Source organism: Cibotium barometz, chromosome 4, assembly GCF_041138505.1.
Source record: "Cibotium barometz isolate CiBa-2024 chromosome 4, ASM4113850v1, whole genome shotgun sequence".
Taxonomy (NCBI): domain Eukaryota; kingdom Viridiplantae; phylum Streptophyta; class Polypodiopsida; order Cyatheales; family Cibotiaceae; genus Cibotium; species Cibotium barometz.
The window spans coordinates 2,895,834-2,909,393 of NC_141049.1; the positions used below are offsets into that span (position 1 = coordinate 2,895,834).

The 13,560-nt window shown below is 47.5% G+C and overlaps 1 protein-coding gene across 1 annotated transcript in view; it reads left to right on the forward strand.

Annotated features, from left to right (window-relative positions):
- The first annotated feature begins 1,721 nt into the window (after window positions 1-1,721).
- LOC147638805 (pentatricopeptide repeat-containing protein At1g11290, chloroplastic-like) overlaps window positions 1,722-13,560 on the forward strand; it is a 58,073-nt gene continuing 46,234 nt past the window's right edge. Inside the window, exon 1 of the mRNA XM_086784628.1 lies at window positions 1,722-1,906. The gene's annotated coding sequence lies outside the window, so the exon portion shown is untranslated. The remainder of the gene's footprint in view (window positions 1,907-13,560) is intronic.

Below are 13,560 nucleotides of genomic sequence, written 5' to 3' on the forward strand. Positions count from 1 at the left end.
TGTTGAATTAGAGTTAGAGAGAGAGAGAGAGAGAGAGAGAGAGAGAGAGAGAGAGAGAGAGAGAGAGAGAGAGAGAGAGAGAGAGAGAGAGATCTTGCCTCAAAAACCCACTATCCCACTCATTTACTGATGTTGTGTGGGAAACCCTTCTTACTGCTCAAGTTTACTAGTTCACTTCTTGTGAGCTCTTGATCTATAGTAGTAACAAAACTTATTAGATTTCACAAAACTATGGTTTTTAAATAGGTTAAATCTTGTTTCGGCATGCATCCAATCAAGCCTAGCCAATAATAAATAATCCTCTATCCACATAGTACACTTGGCACTTCATAGGTCCCTTAGCAACCCCATAGTTGGATGACTATGCAAAGAGAGAGAGTCTTAAGGCTAATAGATAGAAGGATGGACCTTGACTTTCTCTTGTAGAATCAAACCATCAAGCATAGGAAGTAAGCCCTAATGATGCTGAGAGAACTATCTCCATTTTCACAATAACACCTTTAACCACAACAACCCCTTTCCCCCAAGGCCATTGCTATTAGTAGTAGAAGTGAAAGCATGAGTTATCAAAACCTCTGCACATTAGTTTATCCATGCCATCTAGCCTGCCCAGACTTGGAATGATCCTTGAGGACTAGTCTTTTGCCAAGAGGATAGAGATCTTTGTAGAGTCCTACCAAAAAATCATAGCAGGGTTGCTTCTAAGACAAGTCTAAAGAGGAGAAGGGGGCCCTTTCACACCCTCTTTGCACACGAGATAGAGAGAAGGGCAACATCCTTTAGCCGAGTGGGAAGTAGAAGGAGTGTAAGGGGACAAGGTAGGGTTAGAGAATAGGTTAGGGTTTTTTTTTTTAAATCTTTCTTTCTCAACATGCCTGTTTTTGCTTAGTTATTCATCCTATCTTTGCAGTGAGCATGTATTAGATTTTCTTCAACTTACTATCTCTCCTCTCAATGTGGAAGAGCATCTTGGTCACTACTAAGGCATGGCTTGCGGCTAATGTGATGAGCACCACCTTGCATTTAGGGCACTAAGCTATGTAGCATTCCCAACAACTTAGCACAATAAGTGAACCAAGTGAGACCAGATTCACCACACGCATAGCTAAAAGGCAACAACTAGGACCCACCATTTTCACCATGAGAAGACACGACGATGGGACTGGGGATGGCCCACCTTGGCCAGCCCTAGGCTAGTAGAGCATAGTAGCACGGCAGGCTAGTCCTCTAGCAAGCAGGGGGCAATAAGTTGGAAAACACAACCAACACAGTGATTGGCTATAGTGGCCATATTATAAGAAAGAAACCCCGTAGCTATGGTGGCTATGGCAACTGTTATGTATGACATATATATATATGTATATATACATATATATATATATGTATGTATGTATGTATGTATGTATATATATATATAACAACGTTATCTTCTTTTTAGCACCCATGACTCCACGTTTGTAAAGCAGGGTGCTTATCATCAAGCATGCAAGAAATCCGAGCTTCTTCATTCAAGCCGGTGCACGTGGTTTCGCTTTCTAACCATGCAGTCACCCTCAAACTTTGACCCTACCCCGTCTGCAGATTCTGCTCCTAACCACATCAACCATTCCAAAGGGCTGCACCCTTAGCATTCAGGAGGTTTGGGCAAACAATTTTGACCGTGAGTTTGATCAGGCAAATCGAGCCATGGATATAGAGTTCCCACGCGTGGTGGTGAGACCCATCAAAGTCTTCAAGAGCACAGCCAAATACCACTCTACAATTGAACGTGAACATTCTTAGGCTAATCCAACTTGGTTTCGTCTTCTTGACGCCTGCCAAAAGGACTACCAAAAGGCGACAACAACATCAAAAAGGGAGACTGTGGTCGGTTGCAGATGGGAAGCTCTTTGTAGCCACTATAAGGGTAGGCGGCCTAGCCTGTGCTTTTTTTTTTTAATGCAAAGAAATTTATATTAAGTATCAAAAAAGATACAGCACCCTAAGGTGAACACTGGAGCTTTTTTTTTTTTTAATGCAAAGAAATTTATATTAAGTATCAAAAAAGATACAGCACCCTAAGGTGAACACTGGAGCTTATGGACTTTCCTAAGCAGTAGATCCACAGTAGCTTTAATCTTCCCTCTCTCCCTAGTCCTTGCTAGTACAAGACCTTCTACCACTAGATTCCTTACTCTCCCTATGGAGCTATAGTCACAGCTGGATCCCCTGTGTAGTATAGCATTCCTAGATTCCCATATCCTGCTTAGTATCAAACCTCTCAGTGTTTGCCACACTTGATATATGGCAGGGTTCATCCTGCCCTTGCATCCAATGACTGCTTGCTTCCAGTTGATCTTGTCAAGCACTCCACAGTCACTGAGGATTCTGCTGACTGCTACCCACACAGGGTACACCTCCTTGCACTCCCAAAAAGCATGCCTCATAGATTTCTTATGGGTTTTGCACCTGGGACAGTAAGGGTTCCCCTGGCTCCACTTGCTGGTTATGCCCCTAACTGGTAGTTTCCTATTCAGTATTCTCCACAGGAGTAGGTCCAATCTGCCTGAGCCTGTAGAGCCCCATGTTTGCCTGGCTCTCTGCCTGCAATAATCCACTGTTAGAGTGCAGTTTTCCTTCTTCCAGGCAACAGCTATTCTCATAGCCCATTTCTGTCTAGACACCTTGGGTCTTATGCTTGGGAGGGACCAATACTTGATGCTAACCCTTGTGGTCACCATTGGGGAGGTGGGCCATTCCCTCTTGATATTGCTCAGTACATGAAGCATCAGTCTTTGCTCTTCATTGTTAAGTGCATTCCATCTACCAGCAGGGATCAGCCATTGTTTAGTAGTAGAGCACCAAATGTCCTTGAACTTTGCCAGACCCTTTGCTTCCAGCCTTTTTGCTACTCTGGGGTTAGCTTCCACTGCTGGGACACCATTTTGCATTGCATCTTTGCAAAGCCATATGCTCTGCTCAAGGGATGAGTCAAACCGGGAACCCATCCATACTGCCTCCTTAGTTATTGCTTTCCAGCTGTTTACTAGCTTCATGGTAAGGGAGGAGTTCCAGCCCTTTAGCTTGTCAGGGTGCATTAGCTTATCAATCCAGCTTGTATTGAGCCATTGGGAGCCTTTAAGTGAGGCCTGCTCAATTCTCCACTTAATAATCTGTGCCCAAGGTTGTGGGCTGTCCAGTTTGGGAATCCATTTGTTAAGCAGGCCTTGAGCCTTAGCTATGATATCAGGGATCCCCCAGTCCCCTTCCTCCCTAGGAGAGCATATCTTCTCCCATGAAATAAAGGACCAGGACCTCTTATCTGCAAAACTCCAGAGGAATTCTCTGAACTGCATTGCAAGCTTGTTCCAGTCATTACCTGAGAACTTCAGTAGTGTGGCAACATACACAGGAAGTGCCATGAGGATGTGCCTTAGTGCAATGATTCTGCCAGCCAAGCTGAGTCTTAAATGGGCCCTGGCTTTGATTTTCCCTCTGATTCTATCACTAAACCAGGTAAAACATTGGTGGGGAGTCAGCCCCAGCCCTATAGGGCAACCCAAATATCTGATAATCTTCCCAGGACCCAAGTCCTTCAACCCCAAAGAGGCCAAACAGTCAGCCCTATCAGAGAAGCTCAGTTTAACACACTCTGTTTTGTGAGGGGCAATTTTGGAGCCTGACACAGCACAGAAGTTGTCATATATTTGCATCAATCCCTTGATAGATTCTTCACTGCACTGCACTATGTTGCAGTTGTCATCTGCAAAGAGTTGAGTGGAGAAGGGTTGACCTTGGGGCAGCATCAGAGGCTTCAAGGTGCCCTTCTGAATCAGTTTGTCTACATTTCTCAACAGAGGGTCAGTTGCTAGGGCAAAGAGCAGGGGGGCCAATGGGCACCCTTGTCTCACAGATGCATGTGCACAGATTCAGATCAATGGGTATGTGTCTGATGGCTTTGAACACTGGAGCTTATGGACTTTCCTAAGCAGTAGATCCACAGTAGCTTTAATCTTCCCTCTCTCCCTAGTCCTTGCTAGTACTAAGCAGGATATGGGAATCTAGGAATGCTATACTACACAGGGGATCCAGCTGTGACTATAGCTCCATAGGGAGAGTAAGGAATCTAGTGGTAGAAGGCCTAGCCTGTGCTTGCCTTGGAGTTTTACACGAAAAAGAAGTCATATTTGTAAAGGTTGAATTTACAAGGGTAACACACTATTACGGATGGTATTTTTGCCTTGCATACTACTTTTATTTATTTACACAACGCTGCTACAAAGGGAGGAAACTACAGAAAAGCCTCTTCATTGAGATCATGGCGTGGAGGAAGTTTTATAAAGTCATCACCCTCACTCACGGCCCTCGGAAACTCAGCAGCTCTCTCCTCCCAGGAATTTATGTACGGTTCATTTAGATTAACGTCCGGCGGGCTTTCCTCAACCACTATGGGATTTCTTTCGTTACCTATTTGGTTCATTGCAATGCCATCGTGCTCCTCTTCCAGAAGTCCTTGTCCCTCTTCTTGTGTTCGGTGTCCTGCTCTTTCTCATCAGGATTCTGCGGGAAGTACCTTGCTGCCTCGCCTTCAATGTAGTGATGGGCTTTGGCGAAATCCATCCCGTGCCGGCCTTCGGGATTATCCATTGGGCGCTGGGAAAGTATTTCCCACTTCTCATCATTTTCTGGAGGGTGACACCAAGTGTCACGGATCATTTGTTGAGAATATAATTCTCCTTGTATACAAAGGCACGTTCAAAGTCATTGATAGGGGTAAGACATACCCTGTTTTTGAGGTCACCTTGGCCAAACTAGGCATACAAGGTTCTGTCTCTTGAGATTTCTTATGCAGAAATATTGTGCGCATGAAAGCAGAAGTGAGGCTTATGCACGTCCTTGACGCAATAGCCCACCATGCCCTCGAAGGTGTGCATTTTTATCTAACGTAATGCACGGCACATGACAATGGCCCCGGGTGGTTTGCTGACATTCCACATCAAACATTGTTTGACACACTTGCCGACGGCAATGATAGATGTGGACAGTATTCGAGCCACCATCTGGAAGTGTAGGTGGTGAAGTGTACCACCTCTTTTGAGGGAGAAAAGTGCCTCAAATTATGGCGTACAAACTCAATGAGGTTATCCCAGAGGGACATATCCACATTTGTGTTGACGATACCCACCGTTATAGAGACTTCCGGCATCTTCAAATTTGCACTATTGGAAAATCTGGGGCATGCTGAAATTCCGTCAGCAGTAAAACGAGATCGAAAACCATATTGAAATGAGCCTATTATACCCAAAAAAAAGGTTTTAATTATTTAAAAGCCACGAGACCGAAAACCATATTGAATGAGCCTATAATACCCAAAAAAGGTTTTAACTATTTAAAAGCCACGACAAAACAACATTTATAAAATATGAAGCCAAAATCCAAATCACACGTTTGAAGCCCTTCTCCTTGAGAGAAAAAATAGGGTCTCTCTTGGTAGACCAAAAATTGCTTATTCAATAAATAAATCACACGTTTGAAGCCCTTCTCCTTGAGAGAAAAAATAGGGTCTCTCTTGGCAGGCCAAAAATTGCTTATTCAATAAATAAATATCGTAGGAAATCCAATAATTTTATTAATCATCGCTTTGGTGAAGTGATAGAGGCAATGACGGGGGATGGCACTCATATAATGGAAAAGGCTGCAACTCGTGTTGAGATAGCGAAATCCTGTATGTCTGGTATTAGGGGGAGGGACCCCATCAAGTAGTCGACTGTACTGGCACCATGTCCAAAAGGGTAACATGGGAAGGAGTCGGAGCTCGGCCACCGTGTCATGCTGTTAAAAATGTGTGCTCCGCCAAGTGAGAGGAGGTGCTCGCCATACTCTGAGGTCCTCGTAAAGTCGGTGCCCTCGATGTCGATCTCTTGGTAAGCCGGTTCAGTCTGCTGAAAGAAGGGCACCTGCATGTGGGCTCTGCGGGCATTGAAGTCTCCAACCAGTAAGAGCGTAAAGTGGCATGTATGGTGAGTCCCCTTGTGTGGCGTATCGTGACGTGGCGGGTGCGAAATAACACACTGCAAGGTATATATCCCTAGCCCTCTCTGTCTTGATCCTGATCCATATGAAGTGTGCCTCATCATCCCGTCCAACTACCTGTATGGTGTGCTGTAGCTCCTCCCTGTATAGTACGGCCAAACCTCCGGATCCTCTAGTGCCCTCTATATATAGACTTCCAGCTGTATCCTGGTACCTCCGGTAGTCAGCTCCCCTGGCACTGGTGTGTCTCAGTGTATAGTATGATATCCCTGCCTCTGAAGGTGTCCTCAAAGAGCCCTGCATCCAACCATAGTGCCCCATTGCAATTTCAGGCGGCTAGCTCTAGTCTGGTCTCATAGGTCACGCGCCGTCATGCGGTGTGCCTGTCTGTGATGATCACTCTGCCATCCGTGTAAATGGCCCACTTCCTTGCCTTACGCGGTTCCATGATGCGTGGCATACACTCCCGTCGATGTGCCACTTGGGCGGGTGTGAGGTCATCCCCCAAATAGATCTTCTCTCCTTTCAGCGTCCTCCGCTTGGCGAGGAAGTCCTTCCTCATCTCAGTGCTTCCAAACTTCAAAATGACAAGCCTCTCCCTAGTAGTATCTTTGCCCACTCTCCAAGTGCTAGCAAAGAGAGAGAGAGAGAGAGAGAGAGAGAGAGAGAGAGAGAGAGAGAGGCTAGAGAGAGAATATTTGCACAACTCAATGGTAGCTTGATTGATTTTAGAATAGTTAGAGTACAATGCTTTTGTAGGCACGTAGCCTTATCTTATGACCCAAAGGAATCACACACTTTTGTAGGCATGTAGCCTTCCTTATCTTATGACCCAAAGGAATCACACATACACATAGATAAGTTGCCATGTGGCAACTTATCTTATCCACCATAAGAAGTGGATACACACACATGGGCGGATAGGCGGACACACACATGGGCGGACAACCCTAGGTTCACACTGTAATATGCGGAAGCTTCGGAGAAGGATCGGTACTTCAAAACTCAGAAAACAGCACTCTTTTCGCGACGGAATTAACGCACAAACTGAAAGACGATGTGCAGAAAAATAGGGAGAGAAGGGGGAGATGGAGAAGGACACAGTATTGGGTCCCAATTACCCTCTGTAGGGCCCCCACCACGGATGGTGTATTTGCTTTATTAGAATGATGTAAATCCGAAACAAATACAAAGTACTTGACCTTTTCTTGGCTGGAAAACCTGCCCTTGACCTTCAGTCCTTCACCCCTTTGCTTTAGCAATGTTCTTGGCTGTCCTGGCCCTTGGTTGCTTGGAGCACTTGGTGAATTATGAGATGGATTCATGGATTATGGGCTGGGGTATTTATACCACCTTCAGCATCCAGTCGGCTCTGGCTTCAGGGAGCTCCACGACTGAATTTTATTATTAAAGTGTTTTCACACTATGTTAATCACTGTCCAGCCTGCGCATGCTTCTGGGGCAGCATCCTGGCTGCTGGGCATGCTGCGCAGAGGTGTGGGACAGCTCCCTACACCTGGCCGACTAGGTGGATAGGGTACTAGACCTGGTCGGCTACCTGTCCAGCAGTAGTACAGCTGGCCGACAGCCCCTTTAGCCCATGCCTTGGCTGGTGGGCAAATCTTGGGCCCTCCTGGCCCCTTGGGGATGGTTCTATACCTCCCCCATGCCCATTCTACAAATGCAAATACAAATCCTCACACTGGGGTAGCCCTATGGGCTGGCCCCATCTCTACATGCAACCTACATGCCTACAGAGGCCTGCTGGCTGACTCGTCCCGGACTGGGCTCACATGGGACCAGTTCACCATCCCAGGTCCTGCACCTTCTGTACAGAATGTCTACGTGGCATCCAAGTGCGGGATGCACGTGACATCCCCTTCTGCTTAACTTGACGGAAGCTGCATAGCCTCCAAATAATCCGTCAATAAAGCCGGATAGTCTTCGAAAAAGTCTTTGTCGAGCCATACCGCTTCATGAGTTCCTCGGTCTTGAAACTTCGTGAGAAACTGTCGTAGTCTTCGGCCTGAGCCATGCTTGAAACGGTGCAGAAGGATCTGTTCTGGAACCATTACTTCTGCTTCATCAATGATGTCTGGTTCCGCTTCGTCTTTGACCTCTGAAGGGGGTGGACCTGCATATGGCTTTAACCAACTGACATGAAATACATCGTGCATAGTCCAACTCGGAGGTAGCTTTAACTGCATAGACACCTCATTAATCTTTTTCCGGATGGGAAATGGTCCGAAGCTCCTGAAAGACAACTTTGGGCATCGCTTGCCCACCTGCTTCAATCTTTGCTTCATAATCCGAAGATACACCCAATCCCCTTCCGAAAACTTCATGTCCCTTCGGTCTTTATTGGCCTGTCGAGTGTAGGCCTCTTGCGCTTTAGCCAATCTGTCTTTAACGGACTCTAGGATCTCCTGGTAAGACTCCGTCACTCTGTTCGCCTCCGGTACTGAAGACGAAGTCCTGGTTAACAACGACTGGAAAGGCCTTCCAAACGCTGCCTCATATGGAGTCCTGCCAATAGCTGAAGAAAAAGAGTCATTCAAAACAGCTTGAACTAAAGGCAAAAACGATTCCCACTTACCTTGCTGATCGTGGACATAACACTTCAGCACATCAAAGGCCAACTGGTTGTATATCTCTGTCTGGCCATTTGTCTGTGGGTGGAATGCACTGGAAAAATTCAACTTAGTACCAAAATTATCAAACAATGCCCTCCAAAAATGACTGGTAAACTTGGCATCTCGGTCTGACACTATGGTCCTAGGAATCCCACCAATCGGGTACCAATGCCGAATGAATAGTTGGGCAACATCCTCGGCGGTCACATTGGCCCTGCAAGGAATAAGCATAACAAATTTGCTGAACCTGTCAACAATAGTCAAACACTGTGTATTACGCTTACTCGGACTGGGAGGCAGATTTGTGACAAAGTCCATCGAAATGTCCTGGAAAGGACCCTCAGGAATTGGCAAAGGCTGTAACAACCCTATCTTCTTTCCACGAGGAGCTTTCACCTTTTGACAAATGTCACAGTGTTGTACATATGTAAACACATCACGCCTCATCTTTGGCCAATAGTATTGCCGTTCTAATTTCTCCAGAGTCGAATTCATGCCCCTATGACCACCTGTAATGGCGTCATGGGCATCATGGAGAAGAGCTGCCCGGAATGATTTCATGACACATAGTCGGCCTTTGTAGAAACGCCAACCATCGCGTATCAAAAAATGGCATGGTCCTGTGGCATCCAATGCCTGTTCCCACTGTGTACCGAATTCCTCAGAATCCGCGTACGTGTGCTTCATGTCTTCTAGTCCTGTACCAACAAGGTCAAGTCTAGTGGTCTGAATCGCAGATACTTGTCCCTTCCTGCTCAAAGCATCGGCCACTGGATTGGCCTTTCCTGGAAGGTACTCAATCATGCCACCGAACTGCTGGAATATCTGACTCCAGCGGTGTTGTCGATCACTCCACTGTGCACTTGGCATCGTCTGAATCCAGCGCAATGCCTGATGGTCAGTGCGAACCTCGAAGTCACGGCCATACAGGAAATGTTTCCAATGTTTCAAGGCCTGAATAACTGCTAGGAGTTCACGATCATAGACTGAGTAGTTCTTTTCGGCGGGCAGTAACTTACGAGACATGTAAGCTACTGGATGACCATTCTGTTGCAATACACCTCCAATTGCGATGTTACTCGCATCGGTGATCACTTGAAATGGTTCGTCCTACGAGGCAAGGACTAAACAAGGCGCTTCAGACAAAGCCACCTTGAGGTTCTGGAATGCCTCCAACGCTCGTGGAGTCATTCGAATCTTTTGTCTCCTTGTTTTCACTCCCTTTAGCAGATCGGTGAGGTCTGCCGAGAGATCAGAAAACTTGTCAATGTGGGTGGAATATGCCTGGCATATACCTACAAATGATCTAATGTCATAAGCGGTCTGAGGTACTTCCCAGTTAACAATCTCGGCCACTTTAGCCGGATCAAGTCGTATGCCTTCGGCACTGATTATATATCCCAAGTAATGTACCTGGAACAGATAAAATTCTGACTTCTTTTCATTGATATAGAGCTCGTTGCTTTCCAGCAACTTAAGGACTTTCTCCACATCAATGTCATGCTGCTCAACTGTAGCTGAAAATATGAGTATGTCGTCCAGAAATATGAACACACACACTCCAATCAACTCCCGAAAAATACGCATCATCATGCGGTTAAATGTAGCTGGGGCGTTCGTCAAACCAAATGGCATAACCACAAATTCATAGTGGGCCTGTTCTGTACGGAAAGCTGTCTTGGGGATGTCCCCCTCTACAATCCGAACCTGGTGGTACCCACTCTTTAAATCCAATTTGGAGAACACCTTAGCTCCATTCAGCCTCTCGAGAATATAGTCAATTCGAGGCATCGGGAATCTGCTCTTGATAGTCAGCTTGTTGAGTGCACGATAATCGACACACAACCGAGAAGACCCATCTTTCTTCTTGACAAATAAGATCGGTGCTGCAAATGGCGACACGCTGGGGCGGATGAAGCCAGCTTGCAACAATTCTTGGAGTTGGCGGTCCAACTCCGATTCCATTGCCTTAGAAAGGCGATACGGAAACTTGCTCGGGGGTTCCGAGCCTGGGAGGAGGTCAATCTTGTGATCCTCCGGTCTGGACGGGGGAAGCTGGGGAGGGAGACTGTCCCGAAGAAAAATCTTCTGGAACTTTTCATGGAGAACCGAGTACTTCTCGGAAGCACTGGCCACCGTCTGGGCTGTCTGGATGTAAATCATCGCACACTGTGCGCCTTTCCTGACTGCTCGCTTAGCCTGCAAGTGGCTTATGAGCGGAAAGTTTGGAATACCTGGCTCACACTTAATGGTCACCGGGGTGTTTGACACATTCCGATCGATCTGGAACGTGTGCTTGTCCCACTTGACATCAGGAAGAAACTTGTGAAACCACTGGATACCCAAAATTATGTCTGCTCCTACAAGAGGGGCAACCATAAAGTCACGCACAAACTCTATGCCCTGAATCACTAATTTAGCACCTAGAGCTTCATACTTGACGCTCGTTGTCATACCTGTGCTAAAACCCTCAACTTGTTTGTCCACCGGAGTTAGCTCGAAACGGGCACGCCTAGCGGCCTCTTCCGTGATCACATCCTCCGTGCTGCCGCTGTCAAACAAGACAACGACTCTCTGGCCACCTATGTAGCCAAAGGACTTGAGCAATTCGTTGCGCTCATACTCCTGGTCATGGGCGCCCTTCTGCTTATCTTCGAGCTCCCGGCTAATAATTGCTCCAACTGAAGCACCGGGGGTTGAAGAACTAGGGGTAGCCACTGGGGTCTGTGTGGGAGCTGTGCTCACCACGGAAGCTGTGGAGGCAGCGGCGGCCTTTGGAGGCTTCTTCGGACAATCCCGAGAAGTATGTCCTTTTGTGTGACAAAAGTAACATCTACCCTCCTTCCTGTACTGAGAAAGCTCCTCAGCACTCAACTTGCCACCTGTCTTGCCTGCCTCCGCTTTTTGGTCTGGAGTAAGCTTATACGCATTGTTCGAGTTCTTGGAGCCAGAGGCTCCGGGCTTTGTCCTGGGGAAGACCCCGTCTGGTTCTGGCTTTTGCCCCCCGAGGCGTTAGCCTTGGGAGAAGCCGGCTGGGAAGTCTTGGGCTTGCCACCATTGTGTTTCATTTCTGCACTCTGCGCAAGCGAGAGTGCGTCCTGGTGGCTGGCCTGAACATACGCACCTCCCATTGGATTTGCGTGTCCAGGCCATACAAAAACTGCCCTTTCTTGTCCGTATCAGATAAGCCTAATTGCAGACACAAGGTCGAAATTCTATTGGCAAACTGAAGGACTGGTTGCGCGTTCTGACGCGCTCCCCTGAACTCGTCTTCGAGTCGCTCAAGGTAGTGGGGCGGTAGAAACCACTGCTTAAGGTCACGGACGAACTCGTCCCACACATAAGCTGCCATACCTGATCTGGTGTGGGCATGAGCCCACTGAGTCCACCAAGGAATGGCCTCACCTTCCAAGTACCAACTAGCCAAGATCACTTTGTCAGTATCTGTTTTCCTAACTGCGGCAAAGTAAGCTTCAAATTGATGTAACCATGAATACAGAGTAGTGGGATCGAGTTTACCATTATACTTACTGAAATTCATTTTCTCGGGAAAATGATTCGAGGGCGCCGTCGGTGTCAATCTGGCGTCCAAAGCTCTGAGGTAACGCTCGTGTTCCACTCGTCGCATGGCGTCGTCTTCTCGTTGTCGAATCTCCAATGCACGCATCTGCATCTCAAGCAAGGAGCTTGGCTGCGGCTGTGACCCCTCGAGAGGGTCCCTGTGACGAAGATCTGGTATCTGGGGTACGAAAGGAGAGGGAGGAGGAGATGGAAAACGCAACGCTGGAGAGCGAGAACGCTCCTCCAGAGCCAAAATCCGCGCCTTCTGCTCATCCAACTTGGTTGTCTGGTCTGCGATTGCTCGCATCATCTGCTGGAACATGTCTTGTACACTCAAGCCGGGTGCCCTAGCTGGGCTGCCTGGTGCACTCTGGTCCCATGGTTCTGGTTCTCTCTCGTCGCCAAAGTTCGCCATAGCGGGAAAATGCAATTCCTTTCCGGAACGCAATCTGACCATCCACTATCTGTGTGGGAGACTTCCGGAGGCTTCCGGAGGCTAAAAACCAACCGTCCTTCGAGGGACAGGAGTCACTCCGAAAGGGGTAGTCCACCGGCGTCTAAAAACCAACCACACGAGCGAAAAAATTTTCTGGTTTTCTTGCTGAATCTTTGTCCTTGAAGTAGGCTCTGATACCACTGTAATATGCGGAAGCTTCGGAGAAGGATCGGTACTTCAAAACTCAGAAAACAGCACTCTTTTCGCGACGGAATTAACGCACAAACTGAAAGACGATGTGCAGAAAAATAGGGAGAGAAGGGGGAGATGGAGAAGGACACAGTATTGGGTCCCAATTACCCTCTGTAGGGCCCCCACCACGGATGGTGTATTTGCTTTATTAGAATGATGTAAATCCGAAACAAATACAAAGTACTTGACCTTTTCTTGGCTGGAAAACCTGCCCTTGACCTTCAGTCCTTCACCCCTTTGCTTTAGCAATGTTCTTGGCTGTCCTGGCCCTTGGTTGCTTGGAGCACTTGGTGAATTATGAGATGGATTCATGGATTATGGGCTGGGGTATTTATACCACCTTCAGCATCCAGTCGGCTCTGGCTTCAGGGAGCTCCACGACTGAATTTTATTATTAAAGTGTTTTCACACTATGTTAATCACTGTCCAGCCTGCGCATGCTTCTGGGGCAGCATCCTGGCTGCTGGGCATGCTGCGCAGAGGTGTGGGACAGCTCCCTACACCTGGCCGACTAGGTGGGTAGGGTACTAGACCTGGTCGGCTACCTGTCCAGCAGTAGTACAGCTGGCCGACAGCCCCTTTAGCCCATGCCTTGGCTGGTGGGCAAATCTTGGGCCCTCCTGGCCCCTTGGGGATGGTTCTATACCTCCCCCATGCCCATTCTAC